The following is a 20986-nucleotide window of genomic DNA, read 5'->3' on the forward strand; positions in this document are numbered from 1 at the left end:
TAAACTGTATTTATGTTTGATATTTACCCCATTCTACTGGTTCTGTCAGACTGCTGTGATTGACAAAACAGTCATAAATCCCTTCATGACTTCTGCTGATCTCACACTGGATTTCATCTGAAAGGATCCATCATCATCATTTGGTCTGATTCCAGAAGATCTCTGATCTTAAGGACAGTTTTGTTAAACCTAATGTCCATCTCAATATCTCTGGGGTAAAAGCCAGTTGTCAGACAGGTCAAAACCTGCTTATTTTGATCATTACGAGCTTTTCTTAAAGTGGTGTGAACGTCTGGTTTACCTGGAGAAGAAAGAAGCAGAAAATCTAAATATTTCCAAATAATCTGAATCTGTGTGGTTAAAGAAAAAAAAAGTACTGTAGAGAAGTAAATTTACAAATTTGGAACAACATGAGAGTACATAATGTAATCACTTTTTTGGGAAACTATACTCAAAGATTTGGTGCATCAATGAATACAGAACTTCCCAAATTTCAGGCAGCGCAAGACATAATAAATAAATAAATAAATAAATAACAGAAGTGTTTTGACAAAAAGGGCTGCTTATTGGGAAAGTACATCAGACTGAAAGCAATGAAGGTACAGCTTATTTGTTAGGGCTGTATAATTAATTGCATGTGTTTGTCATGCGTGTCTCATCAGTAAAGATGATTCTGTGATTAGCAGCAAATATCCATCACCTGCTTTCAAATGGAGTGGCATGTACTACGAAGAGCCGTAGTTCACTGACAAGCTATGCAATATTGCGTTCATAACTAGAGACAAATCATTATAAAGCACCAAAATGTTTTTTTTGCACATATTTCAAGTGTCCTGAAGCCGTTAAACAGTTCAATGTGAGGTACAGATTAATGTTGAAGACATTAAATTAAAGTTAAATTAAAGAAACTCTTCTCTCCGCTGTGGCTGTCTGTCATCTTCCATTCTGTGTTCAAACTGTGTTGCGTTCGGTTATGGTTAAAACCATGAAACTCTCTTCAAGAGCGCACCTTAACTGAGGTTTAACTATTCAAAGAAAAGGCTCATTAAACTAACACACAAATTTAATACACCATGTATCAATATATCTTCTCTTTGTACTAGTGATGTCCGGTTCGTGAACGAATCGTTTGATTTAACCAGTTCTACTTATTGAATCGTTTGAACCAGTTCACGTCTCCAGTAAGCATTAATCCACAAATGACTTAAAATGAACTTGAAAGGGTTAGTTTATTAAAAATCTAAATTCAGTCATTAATGACTTATCCTCATGTTTTTCCAAACCAGTGAGACCTCGGTTTATCTTCGGGACACAGTTTAAGATATTTTAGATTTAGTCAGAGAGTCTTACATTTTCAGTCCCTCCATTGAAGCTGTGTGTACGGTCTACTGTCCATGTCCAGAAAGGTAAGAAAAACATCTTCAACCGATTTATTGACTATTAAATATTAACTATCCGAAAGAACTACTGGTGATCCGAAAACCAATAAGTTCATTATCTGGCTCGGCTCAGTGTTTATCTTCAGTTCTCTCTTCACAGCAGTTCAGTCAGTGTACTGTTTGAGGACATGAATTACTCCACGATATTGGCTTGTTTTAACTCAGAGGGAGTATCAGTCACATTAAAAAAAGTTAACAGCTTAAGTTATTTGTGCATTAATGCGTATTGGAGATGTGAACAGTTTAAAATGATTCAGTTCGATTTGGTGAACTGGTTCAAAAAAATCCAGTTACATCGAATGATTCGATGGTGCCACACATGGCTGCTTCAGTGCTTGGCTCTCCAGTGTTTATACTGATCAAGCGCTTCAGGACGCGCAGACGGGGGAAGCGAGCGGGAGCGCTCGTCAGACTCAGGAAGCGCGGATTTCGAACGCCGTTGCCTAGCATCCATCTCGCAAATCTCCGCTCTCTACCCAACAAAACAGATGAACTGCTTCTGCTCTCTCGGACAAATAAGGATTTCTCACACTCTGATGCTCTGTGTTTCACGGAAACCTGGCTGAATGACGCCATACCGGACAGCGCGCTCCATCTGCCGGGCTTTCAGCTGTTCAGAGCGGATCGTGAATCAGAATCAACGGGGAAATCGCACGGCAGCGGGACATGCTTTTACATCAAGAAAAGTTGGTGTACAGATGTAGCTGTGTTAAAGAAGATGTGCTGTCCTGATCTAGAAATGCTGTTTGTCTACTGAAAGCCGTTCTATTCGTGGCGGGAGTTTCACTCGTTCAATCTGGTGAGTGTTTACATCCATCCACAAGCTCACGTGAGCTCAGCTTTACAGAAACTCGCTGATCAGATCACAGAGACAGAACAACAACACCCAGACTCTGTTTTAATCATTCTTGGGGACTTTAATAAAGCCAATTTCTCCTGTGAACTGCCAAAATACAGACAGCATGTTACATGTCCCACCAGAGACAGTTACACCACAATAAAGGATGCATATCACTCTGTTCCACGAGCAGCTTTGGGACGTTCTGATCACCTTCTGGATCATCTTATACCGTCCTACAGGCAGAAACTTAAATCTGCTAAACCTGTAGTAAAGACTGTGAAGAGATGGACCAGCGAAACAGAGCAGGATTTACAATCTTGTTTTGACATCACTGATTGGAGTGTTTTTGAAGCTGCTACCACCGATCTGGACGAACTCACAGAGACTGTAACATCCTACTATTAGTTTCTGTGAGGATGTATGCATTCCTACCAGGACTTATTTAACATTCAACAATGATAAGCCATCGTTTACAGTAAAACTCAGACATCTTCGTCAGGCCAAAGAGGATGCCTACAGAAATGGGGACAGGGTCTTGTACAATCGGGCCAGGAACACACTGAACAAAGAGATCAGAGCGGCTAAAAGGAACTACGCTAAAAAGTTGGAAGACCAGTTTTCTTCCAACGACTCAACTTCAGTTTGGAGAGGACTGAGAGCCATCACAAACTACAAGACACCATCCCCTTGCACTGAGGCTGATCAACGACTTGCTAATGACCTGAATAAGTTTTATTGCAGATTTGAAACCCCTGTGGATCACCAGCTTTCTCACAGATAGGCAACAGTTAGTGAGACTATGGAAATTCATGTCAAACAGCTGCTCCACCAACACTGGTGCCCCTCAGGGATGTGTTCTCTCCCCACTGTTCTTCTCCCTGTACACCAACGACTGCACCTCTAAAGACCCCTCTGTCAAGCTCCTGAAGTTTGCAGACAACACTACAGTCATCGGCCTCATCCAGGACAGGGATGAGTCTGCTTACAGACAAGAGGTTGAGCAGCTGGCTGTCTGGTGCAGTCTTAACAACCTGGAGCTGAACACGCTCAAAACAGTGGAGATGACAGTGGACTTTAGGAGAAACCCCCCTGCACTTTCCCCACTCACCATCATGAACAGCACTGTGACTGCAGTGGAGTCATTCAGATTCCTGGGAACCACCATCTCTCAGGACCTGAAGTGGGACAATCACATTGTACTTCCTTCGCCAGCTGAGGAAGTTAAACTTGCCACAGGAGCTGCTGAAACAGTTCTACTCAGCTGTCATTGAGTCTGTCCTCTGTACTTCAATAACTGTCTGGTTTGGTTCAGCAACAAAATCAAACATCAGAAGTGCTCCCCTGCCCACTCTTCAAGAACTGTATAAACCCAGAGCAAGGAAAAGGGCTCAGAATATCACTCTGGATCCCTCACATCCAAGTTACCCCTTCTTTGAACTTTTTCCATCTGGCCGGCACCTCAGAGCCGCAAATACCAGAACAGTCAGGCACAAGAACAGTTTATTCCCCCAGGCAATCTACCTCATGAACAGTTAAATGTTCCCCACTTATGCTTATGCAATAAAAATGTGCAATATCCTTATATTTATTTGTTACCCCTCCATCCTGGTCTGTCGGTGGCCTCCCTCTTGGTCACCTACAACAGCAGCAGGGCGCCAGTGCCGCGTCACTGTGCGTTCACACCGCCGGAAAGTTTTGTGACCGCTCAGACGTAGATCGAATGCTTATTTTGTATTTAAAGCGGCCGCAAAGCAAACAAGCTTGTTGATCTCGTGCAGATTAACCACGAGGAGGGTAACGTTATAAGTTAACCTCATTAAATATTGTTGTGGACGAAGTATTAAGATCCTTTACTTAATAATGTATAAAGCACTGTAAAAATACTCTAAATGCAAGTAAAAGTCTTGCATTGAGAAGTAAATATAATCAAGTATAAACATTACTTAAAGTATAATCAGGGACATTTGTTTAAAAGTAAACTGGTACTACAGTACTATTATTTATTATATCATTAGAATATTATTCCTATAACGTTACTGCACATCAGCAACTCACCAGGAAAATGAACAATCTCAGACACCGTCACGCAACTGACACACAGCAAAAACGCCATGCTCACGCCACGCAGCCAGTATGTCACCAGCCATAGAATCCGCTGCAGGGCGGGATTTGCGCTGAACGTGGAGACTACTGGCACTTAATATGTTTGTTTGGAAACACGAAAATTTATCTATGTTTCGCACACAAAATATTGCATTCGGTCATTCGGTACACATGTGCACTGTACCGAAAGCCCTGTACCGAAACAGTCCGGTATGAATACACGTACCATTACACCCCTAGTAGACACAGTTTCATTGGAGGGACTGAGAGCTCTTAGATTAAATCTAAAATATCTTAAACTGTGTTCTGAAGATAAACGGAGGTCTTACGGGTTTGGAACAACATGAGGGGAAGTTATTAAATGACATAATTTTCATTTTTCTGTGGACTAACCCTTTAATGTTGTTGACACTCCCTCTGAGTTCAAACAAACCAATATCCCGGAGTAATTCATGTACTCAAACAGTGACTGACTGAACTGCTGTGAAGAGAGAACTGAAGATGAACAATGAGCTGAGCAGCTTGTGTGTTGTAACTGTTGGACTCGGAGCACTGCGCAGTCTGCACACAGTGACTCTGTGTTGATTCAAGCTTATCATTACGAAGATTAGGATGTGGATAAGTGCTCTGTGCTGCTGTATATGGGCGGCTTTAGTATTATAATACTTTTCTGTGCAATTAAAGATTATTAATAGTCTTTCTTGTTCTTTCCTATCTATGATATGCCTTTATTACTGTGCTATACATTTAAAAGAAACATCTTTCATATTTCTGCATAAATGTATATACTTGTTTTTACATGAATGTATTTTACAACAATACAAAGAGCAATGTGTAACAATTTCCCAGATTTTAGACTTATTCACTAATTAAGATTTTATAAAATGAGAAACTTTTTATTGTGCACCCGTGATTTTTCCAGAATCTAGAGTATCTTTTGTTGCTGAATTATCCACTAACCTAGTTTATAATAGTATTTTTGTCATAGATTATGATTATATATTTTTTTCATTTTTGTTATTTTTCATTCAAATGAAAGCTGCATTTCCACCACAGGAACCTTATCCAGGAACTAGGTACTTTGGCTGTTATTGTGTCATGAAATGTAAGTGTTTCAGTCAAGGATGTAGTTGTTTAAAACTCAAATCTGCGGTTTATGTATAAAGACAGCGGAAGGGGAAGTCGTGGCCTAGTGGTTAGAGACTATGACTCCTAACCAGGGGCGTGTCTAGGGGAGGCTGGGGGAGGCAGTGCCTCCCCTAGGATAAGCCCTGCCTCCCCGAGAAACGGACTGTCCCTCTGATGATAAATAAACATTTAAAAGTTGATTGTTTTGTGCATTTTTTTTCCATCAGTAGCAGATAAGTCTGACCCATAGAAAATCCTGTTTGGCGCTGTTTGACAGTGCGCGCGCGCGCGCTTCAGGCTTATGGGCTCAGAAAAAGTGCATCATGTGAGAATAGAACGCCAATGAAATGTTTACCTGGCAGAGCCTTAGAGCAGTGGCGTGTCCACAAGGGTGGCACAAATGAGCTTTGCCACTCCAGTTGCCACCCCAAAACAGCGTATGGGATCGAAGTGCATTGAGAGCGGAACATCGTGATTTTGACTGAAACAGGGTTTTTTGAAAGTCATAGAATTCTGCGACTTGCGACTGCGATTTCTGCCGAGGGTAGTATATTAATATTTTTGGTTGTGGACGATAAAAATGTCTCCACGATCTGCTTTTGAAGAAATATTGTTGTATTGTGCCGCAGCGCACATTCTATCAGCTGCAGTTCTGGCGCCACGGAATTAATATAATACACTAACATAAGTGTTAACTTAGCGGTACTCTCACAGGATACTGCACTTATTCACAAATACTGTCGAAACACACAAGGTTTATGTATTGACTAAGTTGGATATGTCTATAATGAAAGTAAACAACTGAAAGAGGATGGATGGATGGATGTATGCATGCATGTCTTAAAGGGACAGTAGGCAGTACATGCTGCCGTGTGAATTAAAGGGATAGTTCCCCCTAAAATTGAATTTCTGTCATTGTTTATACACTCACATGTTGTCCAAAACCTATATTAACTTCTTCTTGTGCTGAACACAAAAGAAGATATTTTGAAGAATCTGTGTAACCAAACTGTTGCTGGTCCACATTGACTTTGATAGTAACATACTCTGGAATTCACTGTGAACCAGCAACTGTTTGGTTTTCTACCTTCAAAATAACGCTTATGTTTAGCAGAAGAAGGAAACTCATTCAGGTTTTTTTCTTCACTATTAAAATTTTTGGGTGAATTATTCCTTTAATGTTAATAAAACACAAAACCCACAGAGAAAAATCACTCAATACTCTTGACTGAAAAAAAAAAAACTTTAATACAGTTGCTTTAATAGGAATCAGTGTATATAGTGTTTTATTTTTATATTTGTTCATTATTTTTTTTAATGCTCCTGCTAAATACATCTCTTGTACCTGAAAATAAAACAGTTTGTTTGTATAATATCTGTATTTTTAATGTGTATCTTTGTTCTCATTTTTTAAGATAAAATAATGACAAAGATTTTTATCTTCACCCATGCACTTTGGCCTAAATATCCCCCATACTTTTTCATATTTTGTTACCTTAAAATGCTTTATAATAGGGAAATTAGTTTGGCTATGATGCTCAAACAGCTTGCAAAATAGAAAAACAAACATGACAAAGAATCAGGATAAAATCATGATTTCTAAAAAAAAAAAAAAAACAGACTTATTAGATTTTTATTATATCACCCACCCCTAGCTGAGGGAGAACAAACCCATACAGACTCCACACCCCTGTAAAATAATTATTACATTTGCCTATGGCAAGCACCACTAATCATAATAAAATGTTTAAAAATAGTTATGTTGCCTCTGCTAATGACATCATAAACTCAATTCTTATAGTTTCACAAAAATAGCTTTTATTTCAACTCTTCTTACCCCCTGTAGCCTAATATGTTTTCTTTTATCTAGGCCTACATGTTTATATTTATTCATTTAGCAGACACTTTTATCCCAAGCCACTTACAACCAGAGAATACCATTTAAATACTGTTCTCATACTGTTCAAATGAGCATATGCATTTTTTTTTTACCTGGGGCCGCATTCACAAAAAAACTTAGAGGCTAACTGGCGAATTTATAGTAGCACCTACGTCTGGAACAGCTGAGAAGAAACAAATTAATTTACCTCTTGTCTATACAAACATGACTTCAGATTCATTTTAAAAAAGCCTACTCGTGTAGCAAGTCTTCTCACAAGCAAACACCTGTCACTCATCATCAGGCAATCACCGTGATCTGTTCTATATATGAATCTGTGAATAATAATAATAATATCATCATCATATTATTAATGTTGACCGGGTTTAACCAACTTTTATGTGACAGCCCTATAGTCTAATAGGGGCCCTGTACCTATCTCTGGGTTCCTGGCTTAGAAAAAGATATGCACTAAAACAGATTGTGTGTATAGCTTAATCTTGCGCTCAATTTTTTCAGTTGTTTATGTTGCCCCCCCAAAAAAGCCAAATGCCCCCCAAACATGACATCCTGGTAACCCCTCTGCTCCTAACCCTAAATACAGAGCATGAATTCTGAGCATGGATCGCCATACTTGGCTGTATGTCATGTCACTATTTTAAAATGTGTTTCGCCGATCTCAGAGACGTTGAGCTCCAAGCGATCAGCGGGAGTTCAGTCCTCATGTATCTGCCGAGAGCAGCCTCACCTTGGCTAGACTTTCTGATGGTAGCCGCTGGCTCTGATGTCTCTTTATTGGTTAAACATAACATATAATTCGTTTTGGGTAAATCTAACCAGTCATCTTTGGTCTGAATTCAATTTACGCGGCAGGAGTTGTGTTTGTGTAGTAGATTGTATTTAACACACAAGAGAGTGATGGTCAGGTCAACACAGAGAAGTATAGAAATTCTATATTGATTTTAAAAAACTGTGCTGGTATCGGATTTGATTGGTATCGGATCAGTTCTGAAAAAATGGTATCATTGCATCCCTATTCATAACCAAATGTGATTCATCTGCCATTATGAATGCAATATTGCATAGCTTGTCAGTGAACCATCGCTCTTCGTAGTAAACGCCACTCCATTTTAAAGCAGGTGATGGACATTTACTCAGAGATGTATAAAGTACTAGGGACCCATACTTGAGTAAAAGTACAAGTGCTCTATCAAAAAAGTGACTTGAGTAGAAGTTGAAGTGCTCTTTAAGCACCACACTTAAGTAGAAGTACTAAAGTATTCAACATTTTTTGTACTTAAGTATTGCAAGTAGTCTATTTTAAAATTTACTACTCAAGTACTGAAAGTAAAAGTACAAGTATTGTGTTATGTAGTTATTAAAGAAAGTAGTCAAAAGTTTGAACATATTGTTTTTACTATTTCAAATGATTAACCTAAAGGACAATCACAATTCCTTTGACTGTAACTTTTTGTAAACAAAAAACAGATTAAAGGGTTATTTCGCCCAATTTGCAAAATTATGTCATTAATAACTTACCCTCATGTTGTTTCAAACATGTAAGACCTCCGTTTATCTTTGGAACACAGTTTAAGATATTTTATATTTAGTCCGAGAGCTCTCAGTCCCTCCATTGAAGCTGTGTGTACGGTATACTGTTCATGTCCAGAAAGATAAGAAAAACATCTTCAAAGTAGTCCATGTGACATCAGAGGGTCAGTTAAATATAAAAAAATAGCAAAAACTACGACTTTATTCAGCATTGTCTTCTCTTCCGTGTCTGTTGTTAGACAGTTCAAAACAAAGCAGTCTTTAGATGTAACCGGATCTTTTTGAAACAGTTCACCAAATCGAACTGAATCGTTTTAAACGGTTCGCGTCTCCAATACGCATTAATCCACAAATGACTTAAGCTGTTAACTTTTTTAATGTGGCTGACACTCCCTCTGAGTTAAAACAAGCCAATATCGTGGAGTAATTCATGTCCTCAAACAGTACACTGACTGAACTGCTGTGAAGAGAGAACTGAAGATGAACACCGAGCCGAGCCAGATAATGAACAATAGACTGACTCGTTTACGAGTCAAGAACCGTTTACGAATTCGTGTCCGATTCGAGAACCGAGGAGCTGATGATACTGCGCACGTGTGATTCAGCGTGAAGCAGACCGACACACTGAGCGTCTGAACCGAACTGATTCTTTTGGTGATTGATTCTGAACTGATTCTGTGCTAATATTATGAGCCCAGGTAAACCGAAGGCTTGCAATCATCGGCAATGACGTCATTACGTCGATCGCAAAAGAACCGGTGAACCTGTTTTCTTCAACCGGTTTATTGAATCGAACTGTCAGAAAGAAGTACTGGTGATCCGAACACCGATGCAACCGGTTCTTGGCTCGTGAACGAGTCATTATCTGTCTCGGCTCGGGGTTCATCTCTCTCCTAACAGCAGTTCAGTCAGCACGCGCAGTCTTCTTAATCGCTTGATTCGCTCAATGATGTGCCAGCTTCATCAAACCTGCCATCTACAGTTCTGGCAGTGGTAATGTGGGTAACGAGTAACGATGCAGCACATAAAAAAAATAACGGAGTAAAAGTATTAAACTAATCGAAAATATGTAGTGAAGTAAAGGTAGTTCTACTTCGTTACTATACATCTCTGCATTTACTGCTAATCACAGAATCATCTTTACTGATGAGACACGCATGATGATCAAATGCGATTAATCATGCAGCCCTATTATTTGTTAAAATGTAAAGAGCAAATTAAGCAGGTCATCAGCAGGCAAAGCAGAGTCTCGACTGGCAGAACAGCAGTGAAGACAAACCACAAACAATAGTCTAGGAAGGGTCTTAACCAGACAACAGGGCTAGGTAAAAGCAGATTAGCACACCAGACAGAAAGCTAAAAGCATGTGAACCAGCGATAACAGGCCGAGAGAGCAGAATCCAGCCTTTACACAGAAGGACTGAAACAGAAACACGCATACAATGAAAAGGAACAATTCGAAAAGAACATTTTCTGGAATGAAAACTCATCAGTATTTATTTGTTATTGAATAATGATAAAAAATAAACTTTATCAAACAATATTTATTAATTATTACTTATTATGCATTTAGAACTTACTCTTCTTTGTGTTGTTAAAGCTGGAGATCCAGTCAGTGCAGGTCTTGAGGAAATACTTCAAGAATTGGTTTCGTTCGGTTTGTTGATCCCATTTCATTTTGGTTTCTTTAGCTTTGGGGTTTTTCTCGATCCACTGCAGAGTGTCAGAATCAAAGGCCATAAAATCATCTCTGTCAAATCCATATTCATCAAATGCTCTCAGACTCACTGTTCCTTCAGGAGATTTCTCTAGTTCACAACCAATTACTCTCTGAAAAACATGGGGCTCTACAATCACAGAACAACACTTATGAGAAACTTACAGTACATAAAAAAACACTAATTTTATAACATGCCTGATAATGGATGAAGCATGAAACTCACCAAAGCACTGAGAGTCTGTGCAGTTTGACAGAGAGTTTAACTGATGAAGGAACCAGTCTCTAGAATCAGGTGGAGCTTCAGGAGCATTGATCCAGTTATCTTCAGTAAGAATCCAGTGTCCTTCTTCATTACTGTAGTGTTTGATCTGTCGGTCATCAGCAATAGCTACAGCACTGAACTCTGGAAGAGTGTCTGCTTTGGAAAGTGCTGTAAACTTGTAGTGTATGTAATGTTTCTCTGAAAAACAGACTGTATAAAACACAAGCAATGAGAAAAGGTGAAAGGGACTGAATACAAACTCTAAAGTACACTGTAAAATTGTAATTTATTTTTACATTATATTTTATAATAGTATAAAACGGTTTATAGTGCGTTTGTTAGTGACTGCAGTTTGTAGGTCACCATTTTTATGGTGTTACACTAAATTCTGTGACCACCAGTGTTCATTTTGACAGCCATTTTTGATTTAGTCTCAGTCTATATCTTGAGACGAAATTGCTTAATAGACATTTTAGTCATTTGAGTCTTTCATAGATTTAGTCTAGTTTTAGTAGATGAAAATTCATTGCTTTGTCAACTTTCAGTCAAAAGTTTTATCCAAACTGTAGTTACCAAAATGTATTTTCGTAGCTATTTTTATATGTAATCTTAAAACTAAAATAATCATTAATTATTATCTCTTTAGACCAAATCAATTATGCTTATGAGAAATCTGAATCAAAAACTGAATTTGATGAATTTGAACACAAAATCGCTACTAACTTGTAGACCGTTAATCGCAGACTCAAAACATTTAGACTCTTGGAATCCTTTGGTCAATGCTGACAAAACCCTAGAAATTTAGATTCGCTCTACGGGGTCTTACGAAAACCTACTTTTGCGAACTAGTCCTAGGTTTTACCGCCGATTGGAAGCAATGCACTGCAGACATATTCTCTGGACAGTGAATATCAATAATTATCCCAAAAAAAAAAAAAAAGGTTTACATTGCGACTCACTGTGTCATTACGTTCGTAAGAGCAGGGGAAATGTTTACTAAAATTGCTATAACTCACGAACGGAATGAGATATCCTTGCCAGACTCAGTACACCTGTAAGAGCTCATTCTTTGGTCAAAATTTAAAAGATTCTGCCACTTGGTGGTGCCCGTAAAATGGAAAAAACATGAAAATGGCTAGAACTACGCAACCTTTGGTCCAATTGACTGGAAAATTGGTATGCAGGGTCTTTGTCCAATTTGCCATAAAAATCTACAGGTGCTGGTCATATAATTAGAATATCATCAAAAATTTGATTTCACTAAATCCATTGAAAAATTTAATGCACCCCAAAACATCACTGACTGTGGAAACTCTACACTGGACCTCAAGCAACGTGGATCGTGTGCCTCTCCTCTCTTCCTCTGGTACCCTGATATCCAAAGGAAATGCAAAATTTTCTTTCACCAGAGAACATAACTTTGGACCACTCAGCAGCAGGTTATCCCTATTGCTTGTACACTTTTTTTTCTACCACATCTTTGCTTCCCTTTGCCTCTCTATTAACATGCTTGGACACAGAGCTCTGTGAACATCCAGCCTCGTTTGCAATGACCTTTTGTGTCTTGCCCTCCTTGTGGTCGTCTTTTGGACAACTGTCAAGTCAGCAGTCTTCCCCATGATTGTGTAGCCTACAGAACTAGACTGAGAGACCATTTAAAGGCCTTTGCAGGTGTTTTGAGTTAATTAGCTGATTAGAGTGTGGCACCAGGTGTCTTCAATATTGAACCTTTCCACAATATTCTAATTTTCTAAGATACTGAATTTGGGATTTTCCTTAAGGCGGGCGTACACGGTGCGAATTCGGATGGTCGGAAGATCGTATGTCCACGCACACGGCACGAGTGAGTTTATCTGAAAATCGCACGGACGAGATGATATACGACACGATTTTACAACCTGCGAATTCCAGAAGCAATCGCACGAAGTAGATGCGTTCGACTTGAAGCACCGCTGCACACACAGAAGGATCACTGTATGACATTAAAGTACAGCGAGAGCGATAAGAGAGCACACATATCCAATTCATTCGAATCGCTCTTGCAGTACTTTGATGTCATACAGGTGATTATTCTGTGCGTGCAGCGGTGCTTCAAGTGGAACGCGCCTAATATAACTGCTCTCCCTCTCTCATAACTGCATATAAAATATTGATACGAGCCGGGACTGTTTCCTACACGTACAGGTTATTTTTCAGCAATAGGAAACCGGGATGTTTGGTTACCCTGTGTGTGTGTTCTTGTATATGGTTTATAAATATCTGAAATAGGTATTAAAATGTAAACATGGTTTGTGAGGACAATTACTGTGCCCTCGTTAACTAAATGGCTTTAAAAAAATACTATACAGTGTTTAATATAAATTTTAAACATGCATTTTCCGTGAGGATAGAGGTAGCTAGTGTATGGGGATATACAGTATAGAATACCGTTACGTTTATGGAGAGTCCCTGTAAACTACATATGCGTGTGTGAGCGAGAGAGCGAGAGAGAACTAAAAAAAGGCATTGGAATACGTTGCTAGAAACCTCATAGAAACCTCATACAGCGCTCGCTGTTCCTGTCAGACTGCAGCGAGTTTATCCTTCTGGTCAATAGTCCACATTCACTGTGGCTCTGCCGTCTTCGTCTTTCTTCTTCTGTGGTTTTCCTAGTTCGTGATTGGTCAACTTCAGATAAATCAACAAATCGGCTCGTTCAACAGCACAAATGGCACGAATTCAAACCGATAGCTCACAAACTTTTTAGACATGTTTAAAAATGATCGGGAGGTCGGGAAGTGCTCGTAAGCCACTCTGCTCGGCTCGTAATTCATCGCAAATGATACGAGCCGCTACCATACGAGCATACGCGATTTCCACACAATTTAAAAAAAAAATCGCATGCGAACTTGTACGACAGCAAAAATCGCACCGTGTACGCCCGCCTTTAGTTGTCACTTATAATCATAAAAATGAAAAGAAATAAACATTTGAAATATATCAGTCTGTTTGTAATGAATGAATATAATATACAAGTTTCACTTTTGGAATGGAATTAGTGAAATCAACTTTTTGATGATATTCTAATTATATGACCAGCACCTGTACAAGGACATTGGCGTATCTCAAAAAGCATGGCCGCCATTTGCCAATGAAGTTTAAGCACCTATTAGACAAGGTTGAAAATGGGGTGGGAGCTCCAAAATAGGGCGTGGCTTCCTCCCACTGAGAGACAGGTGAATGACATACATGCACAATTTTTCCCCCAATCCACTTCAGTGCAAACTCCGCCCCACAGCTGATTCTGAAGTTTTTATTGGTTGTATCAGTTAAAGAGTTTCCTAAACTATGCGACAAAAAATGCTAACCCCTAAACCTACCCCACACCTTACCTTAACCAGTGAAATTGATTGAATGGCGGGATTTGCGCTGAATAGTGTGGTAAAGAACGTTTCAGTTCAGGAAATAAACAGTTAATAAGATTATGCAATATGAGACTCACCGGACACTGGCACCTTTTTAGTTACACCCAGCATCACTACCCACTCCTAGCCTGTGAATTTCATGTCCCAGGATGGCCCTGTTGCTTGGAAGTAGAATAGAGTAAAATTTTTCCCCTCCGCTGGGACGCTCGTGAGTGATTCCTGTTTACATCATGAAGCAGAGGTTCAGACTTAGGTTCAGACTTAGGTCCAAACACCACTGGCCACAAGCTTTGGCCTCTGCTCTCATGGAGAATATTTATTTATATAGCATATTTTATTTTAGATGAACTAGAAACAATGTTTAATTGATCAAGTTTTATTTTGAAATGTAAGTCAGTAACAATAGTTTGAAGCCACAGCCAATGGTGAAAGTCTTTACGAAAGGAGACCCTGCTCCATTTTGGAGGTTCTGCCCAATTTTGGAGTTCACGCCCCATTTTGGAGATCTCCCGTCTGCATTTACAATAAGCTACAATGACCTTATTAAATGTTTCTGTAGTTTTTGTCAAATGTTCGGAGGGGAATGCATCACACTGGTGGTGTTTGAGGAGATTCATCCTTCTATGTAAAGTGCTTTGACTGCCTAGAAAAGCGCTATATAAATGTAAGGGATTATTAGTTATGGTAAATGGTAAATAATGCTGATAATGTACTGCGTGTGTCATTACACAAAAACTACATGATGAAAATAGCATAGCAATGAAATACACAGGAACTCATAGTGAGTCCAGCTGCAATATTATGATGAAATCACTGTGATGTTATGATTATTAATTTTGCAATTTTTTAAACCTCACACACACACAAACTTTTATATGTGTTAACAACATATATGGAAAAATAAACTACTGTTTCAAAATGTGTGTGTTTTCTGCATGAGTGTGTGTAATGTGCATTGTAGAACAAAATGTCAAGCATCATCAAGTTTTTTACATTATTTGACTCATTAATTGAATAAAATCTTGAGGGAAGCAGCAGGGAATTAATCTTTATTAGTCAGGTTTTGTCTTCACAACTAAACCACTCTATTCACAGAGAAAGACAGAACTGAAAACTGAAATAAAATGTGTTTCTTGAGTTGAGATTGATTTAGAGGATTTTCTATTGTATATATATATATATGTATATGTGTGTGTGTGTGTGTGTGTGTGTGTGTGTGTACACACATGTATATATTATACTTTAGCACATTATTAATTAAACACAATTTGGAACTCATGTCCATAATTTCTTCGTGTTGTGTAATTAGTTGTGTCTTAATTTGTTAAAAAAATATTACACATATAGTATTTTAAATTACATTTCACAATTATTTATTTTACTCTATAATTTACTATTAATTTCTTCTTCATTTTCGTCTATTCTGTATTATTCCAACCTTGATATTACATGTTCTTCTTGCTATTATTAATCTATTGTTGTTTAGTTATTTATGGTATTATTCATATTATACATATAATTTGTGCTATTATAAATCTATTATATCATATATTTTATTGTACCATTGTACTTGCTTTCATATTACTCACTTTACTTCAAGTTGTACTACATATACCTTTTAATATAACATCACTTTTACTATATTTTTACTGTACACTGTATCAGTGCATAATATTTACATTTTCACTGGATCCATAAAGGATTATCAGTTATATTGGTTATGGTTTGTTGTGGAGTTTATCTGTAGGCTATATAGAGTGATTTCAAAATAAAAAGCAGACTACAGGTGTGTCACTTTTTGATTAGTATTTACTCGTTCTATTCAATGTTCTCAATGTTGGTAAATTATTAGTGTTTAAAGATATATTATTTCTATTTTTTTTAATTGTGTTCTGACCTGAGACACAAGAAAGAAAAAAAAGAGAGAAATGTAGGGGTTGAACAGAGAAAGCAATATAACAACTACATTTCATTTAATGTACATTCAAATTACATTACATGCATATGTCACAGTTAGTATAGACGGTTTCATCGGGCGCATGCGCCTGGCCCCAAGTTAACTTCCAGTCTGTGTCGTGTATATTGTTCTGACTGCGATGCCTTCTACAAACGCAGTTAAAGTCAAGGTGATGAGTAGATTGAAGTTGAGCTCAGGTGGTTGTCCTGTGGGATGTTTACCATACATTTATTTATTTGTGGAGACTGATCGACTTTCAAAAGGCTTTGTTGAATAAACATGAGTAACGTTACGTACTGCACGTTTAATAATAATAATTCCTTACATTTATATGTTTAAATATCAAAACGAGGCACGGATGTTTTATATCACTATTTCTGCAGGAAGACTAGCATATATGCCTGATAACGCAGCGTTTGTGAGCGTAGCTCTGCTTTGTTTACAGCTGTTACTGGGGAAACCTCTATTTCTCGCGCTTTATGCATCTCCTGCTCGGAAATAATTAAGTCCACCTGATTTACGCAGCAAACATATTTTGTTTGTTATCAAAAAAAAAAAAATCCACTCAAGAGGGACTTGGCTGTGTTGTTATTGATTCTAATTGGAAGTCTACCGGAAGTTAAGTCAGGGCCACAAAAGCGCGCATGCGCAGTAACGTTAATGTTGTTGCCATTGAAACAGTCTTATAGAATAGGGATTTTTGCCGTCACACCGCCATAGCCAAGAACGTAAAAATCACTAAGCAACGGTAAACAGAACAGCGCAACGCGGCATTAATTAATTTATTGAGATAGAAAAAAATATATAATTTAAAAAAGCAAGAGAAGGATTGCTTTTGGCGTTAAATGAAAATATTTTTTCAGAAGAGGAGTTTTTAATATTGTATGATGTAAATAAGTCTAAAAGCATAACATTTTTTTTATCTAACCTCTCACGTTGTAGCAAATCAGCTGTTCTCCCGTAGTAGACCGTTAAATTAGAACGTCACAAAGTAGCAGTTAAATTCGCGCAAGCGCAATACAACGCCAGAATGGCGTTGCCATTCCACCAGAGGGTGTTGCTTAAAGCTCCAATATGTAGGAATTTTGTAATAAAATTTCCGAAAATAACTTGCACAGTGTGATATATTTCCTCCAGTTGTGTACTTACAATATCTCAAAAGTCTCCAAAGATTTTTTATTTCAGAGAAATTCCGATTTTAAATAACTGGCCGTCCCGGAAAAGAAATGTTGCCTCTCAGTGACGCAATGTCCGCTCTATACTTTGTTTCTGGTGTAGACCATGTGATGATCCACCACACCAGAATATCACATGGTCAAATGCAGAAGTGGTGGTTATGTTATAGCCGCGCGTATGGTTTGGTTGTCGTTGTTATGGATCACGATTACTCTTTGGCAAGTATTGAAGTGCCAGTAAAACGTAAGCATCCATATTCGGATACAAGCAGACTGTGTGACAAACGGAGGAATAAAACCAGGATAAATATCAGCCAGGCGTTTACGAGTTGGAGAGAACTACGCGAAAATCTTGGACTTGACAGAATCTGCTCTCGTGAGTGTATTGATAGACAGGTAAGCAAATCAATTATTTATTTTGTTATTGTACAAGTAACGCAATAGTTACAGTAAAGATGGTCCAGGTCTCATCTGGATTTGATAATTCCAGTGAGGATGTATCTATGTTTCCCTGCAACACATGCAACTGTCAATAATAGCACTTATAAACAAAGACATGAGCCTGGCCTGTCAACGGTCTCCCTCTACAGCAGCAGCGCGCCAGCGCCGCGTCAGGCACGCTTCTGGTGTGTAAAGACACAGAATCCGCCACGCTTCTGGGACGCTTCAGACACGCGGCGCTCACGCCACGCAGCCAGTGTGTCACCGGCCTAAACGAGGTTGGGCTGCATGCTAGGCTAATGCTGTGTTTACACCAAACGCGAATAGAGCGTTTGGAGCAAATGATTTCAATGTTAAGTCAATGCAAAGGTGCGTTTACGCGCGTCTGGAGGTCTCGCGGCGTGAATGGGGCGTTAAGCGCGGCACGGAAGACACGAATTCACGCGAATGGTGCTTTTTGTGCTTTTAGGCCGGTGAGACACTGTCTGCGTGGCGTGAGCGCCACGTGTCTGAAGCGTCCCAAAAGCGTGGCGGATTCTGTGTCTTTACACACCAGAAGCGTGTCTGTCGCGGCGCTGGCGCGCTACTGCTGTAGAGGGAGACCGTTGACAGACCAGGCTCATGTCTTCATTACAACAATATATACTTTTTCTTTCACAGACTTTCAAATATCAAAATATCAGGAATTCATATGTATTTGTGTACAAAATGACATTTAAACACATTTTCCTATTATATTTTGCCTGGAAAAGCTTCCAACACGTGCGCGTGTCGCGGTAAAAATAGGCGTCGGTTCTATTTCTAGCAAGCAAGCGTTTGCCGCGCGTCTCACGCAGGCAGTCTGTAAGCTCTAACCTGTTAACATAGGAGCCGAATTAAAAACCGACACGCCACGCGGCTGAAACGCTTGTGCCACGCATCCAGTGTGTCACCGGCCTTAGTGTTTGAGCGAATTCCCATCTGCGCCCGAGGTAGAAAATTTTTAACTTTGGCGTCAATTCGCGCCGCGTTAACCAATCAGGAGCCTGCTAGGAGTCACTCATTCAACAGTATGTTCCTGCAACCTCCGGTTGTGCAGGAATACCCTTCTCCACTTGTATTGACGACTTGATAGCTAGGACTGTATCTGTAGCTAGTTGGGGACAAGTGACCACTGTGGTGCATCGATAAGAATGCAATTGGATGCTGTAAATCTCTTTGATGGTTTTATTGACACTCAGCAGAGGATTATCTGTCTTCATGTATGTACAGTATGTGTGTGTGGTTCTACAATAAACAATAAAAGAAAGAAAATATCAGAATACAAATAAACAACAGTGCTGACATGATTCAATTAGCAAAGCTAATAAATTGTAATTATTATACATTTCCCTTTAAGTAGCATTAGCTGCTTATACATATCAAATAACCAAAATAAAATACCAGATAACACATTATCTTCTTATTGACTTAAAGAACTGCATTCATACTGGTAGTTATCAATACTATCAAGCCAAAAAACATAGGTCTCTACTTTTCAACCATAATTACACTCAGATAATAACTATAAAGTGTCAAGTGAGAACACATATGAACACAATATTAATATAAAAATAATATTAATAGGCATTAACAATGCTAGCGAACTTTATGCTAACATACTGCATTTCAATAGAGTATCTCAGAATAAACTCTTAACAACCCAAGACACCGAAATACACATACGTAAACATTTAGATCAGGGTACTCACATGTCTCTGAACGCACACATGCACAGATATCGACATGGAAGACATCTATTCACCTCAGTAAATTCTACAATGCGTTTACCGGCCAATCTCACAACCAACTCAAAAACGAAACTAAAACTGTTAGCGCTAAAACTGTGTTCTCTCTGTGACCCCGAAACGAAGCCGCTGATTGGCTAATCCCCATAACAGCAAGTCCTTCTTCACACCACTCATTCAACAAGGAGGAAAGACTGATGTTGTCAGTGAGCAGTCAACCGGAGTTATATGACAAAAGTTCATATTTCTATAGAGACAGGAATAAAAAGTACCTTATATATATTTTTTAATAGATAAATTGAATAAAGGCCAAAGATAAGGGTAAGGCTACTCTCGGCGGATAAATGATGACGGAGCTCCTGCTGATGGCATGGAGCTCATCTCCGAGATCGGCGAAACACATTTTTTTAAATAGACGCTGTCATTATAAATAAACCGCATATTTGAGTTTAAAACAACTACATTCTCGCCTGAAATACTTTTCATGACACAATAACAGTAATATTTTGAAAATTATCCGAATAAAAATGGCGGTTGAAAATGCTGCGTGAACTCAGCTGGCAGAAGCCCCCCCATGACGCGAATTGGCGTCTGTTGTGAAGTTAATTTCACGCGCGAATTAATCGAATTACTCGCGCGAATGAAGCGAATGATCTCAAAATGGTCAAGCGGCAAACTAGACGCGGTAGACGCCAATTCGCGTTTGGTGTGAACACAGCATAAAGGGTCCACCGACCAGGTCACCCCTAACGGTCCCTAGCCTCTTACTTGCAAATGTTCAGTCGCTTCTAAACAAAAGGGAAGAGATCCCCACCATCGTTTGAATTCAAAGGGAGTACAGAGACTGTTGTGCTCGCACTATCTATCTATCTATCTATCTATATATATATAGATATATATCTATATATATATCTATATATTATATATACCGGTCGACCGTTTACTGAAATTAATAAACTGTTCTTACCTTGCTGTGCATCGAGGAAACAGTTAAACAAAAAAACAAAAAAAAGCACAAAAAAAAGCAAAAACATTCTACACATAAAATATTTTAAAACTACCAAACATGTTTTGTCCTTTACATTTTTAATGACCTTTTTCTGAGCTATCTGGCTATCTTCTTCTGGTGTTAATGGCGGTTGGCAAACCAACTTAAATGCAGTATTCCCGCCACCTACTGGATAGGAGAGTGGTGATCGAGAGTTTGAGAAATATAGCGAACCAATCAATAACTAAATACATTCTAAACATAAACAATTAAAATGACAACAAATTTACATTTTATAACAATTGTATCCTAAATTATATTTATCAGTCTTG

At 38.7% G+C, this 20986-nt stretch overlaps 1 pseudogene; it reads right to left on the minus strand.

Moving 5' to 3' along the window:
• Nucleotides 1–27: 27 nt before the first annotated feature.
• On the minus strand, nt 28–20793 carry LOC113072639 (H-2 class I histocompatibility antigen, K-D alpha chain-like; annotated as a pseudogene).
• Between the last annotated feature and the right edge of the window lie 193 nt (nt 20794–20986).

The sequence above is a fragment of the Carassius auratus genome, unplaced genomic scaffold (genome assembly GCF_003368295.1).
Source record: "Carassius auratus strain Wakin unplaced genomic scaffold, ASM336829v1 scaf_tig00009727, whole genome shotgun sequence".
In the NCBI taxonomy this organism is placed as follows: domain Eukaryota; kingdom Metazoa; phylum Chordata; class Actinopteri; order Cypriniformes; family Cyprinidae; genus Carassius; species Carassius auratus.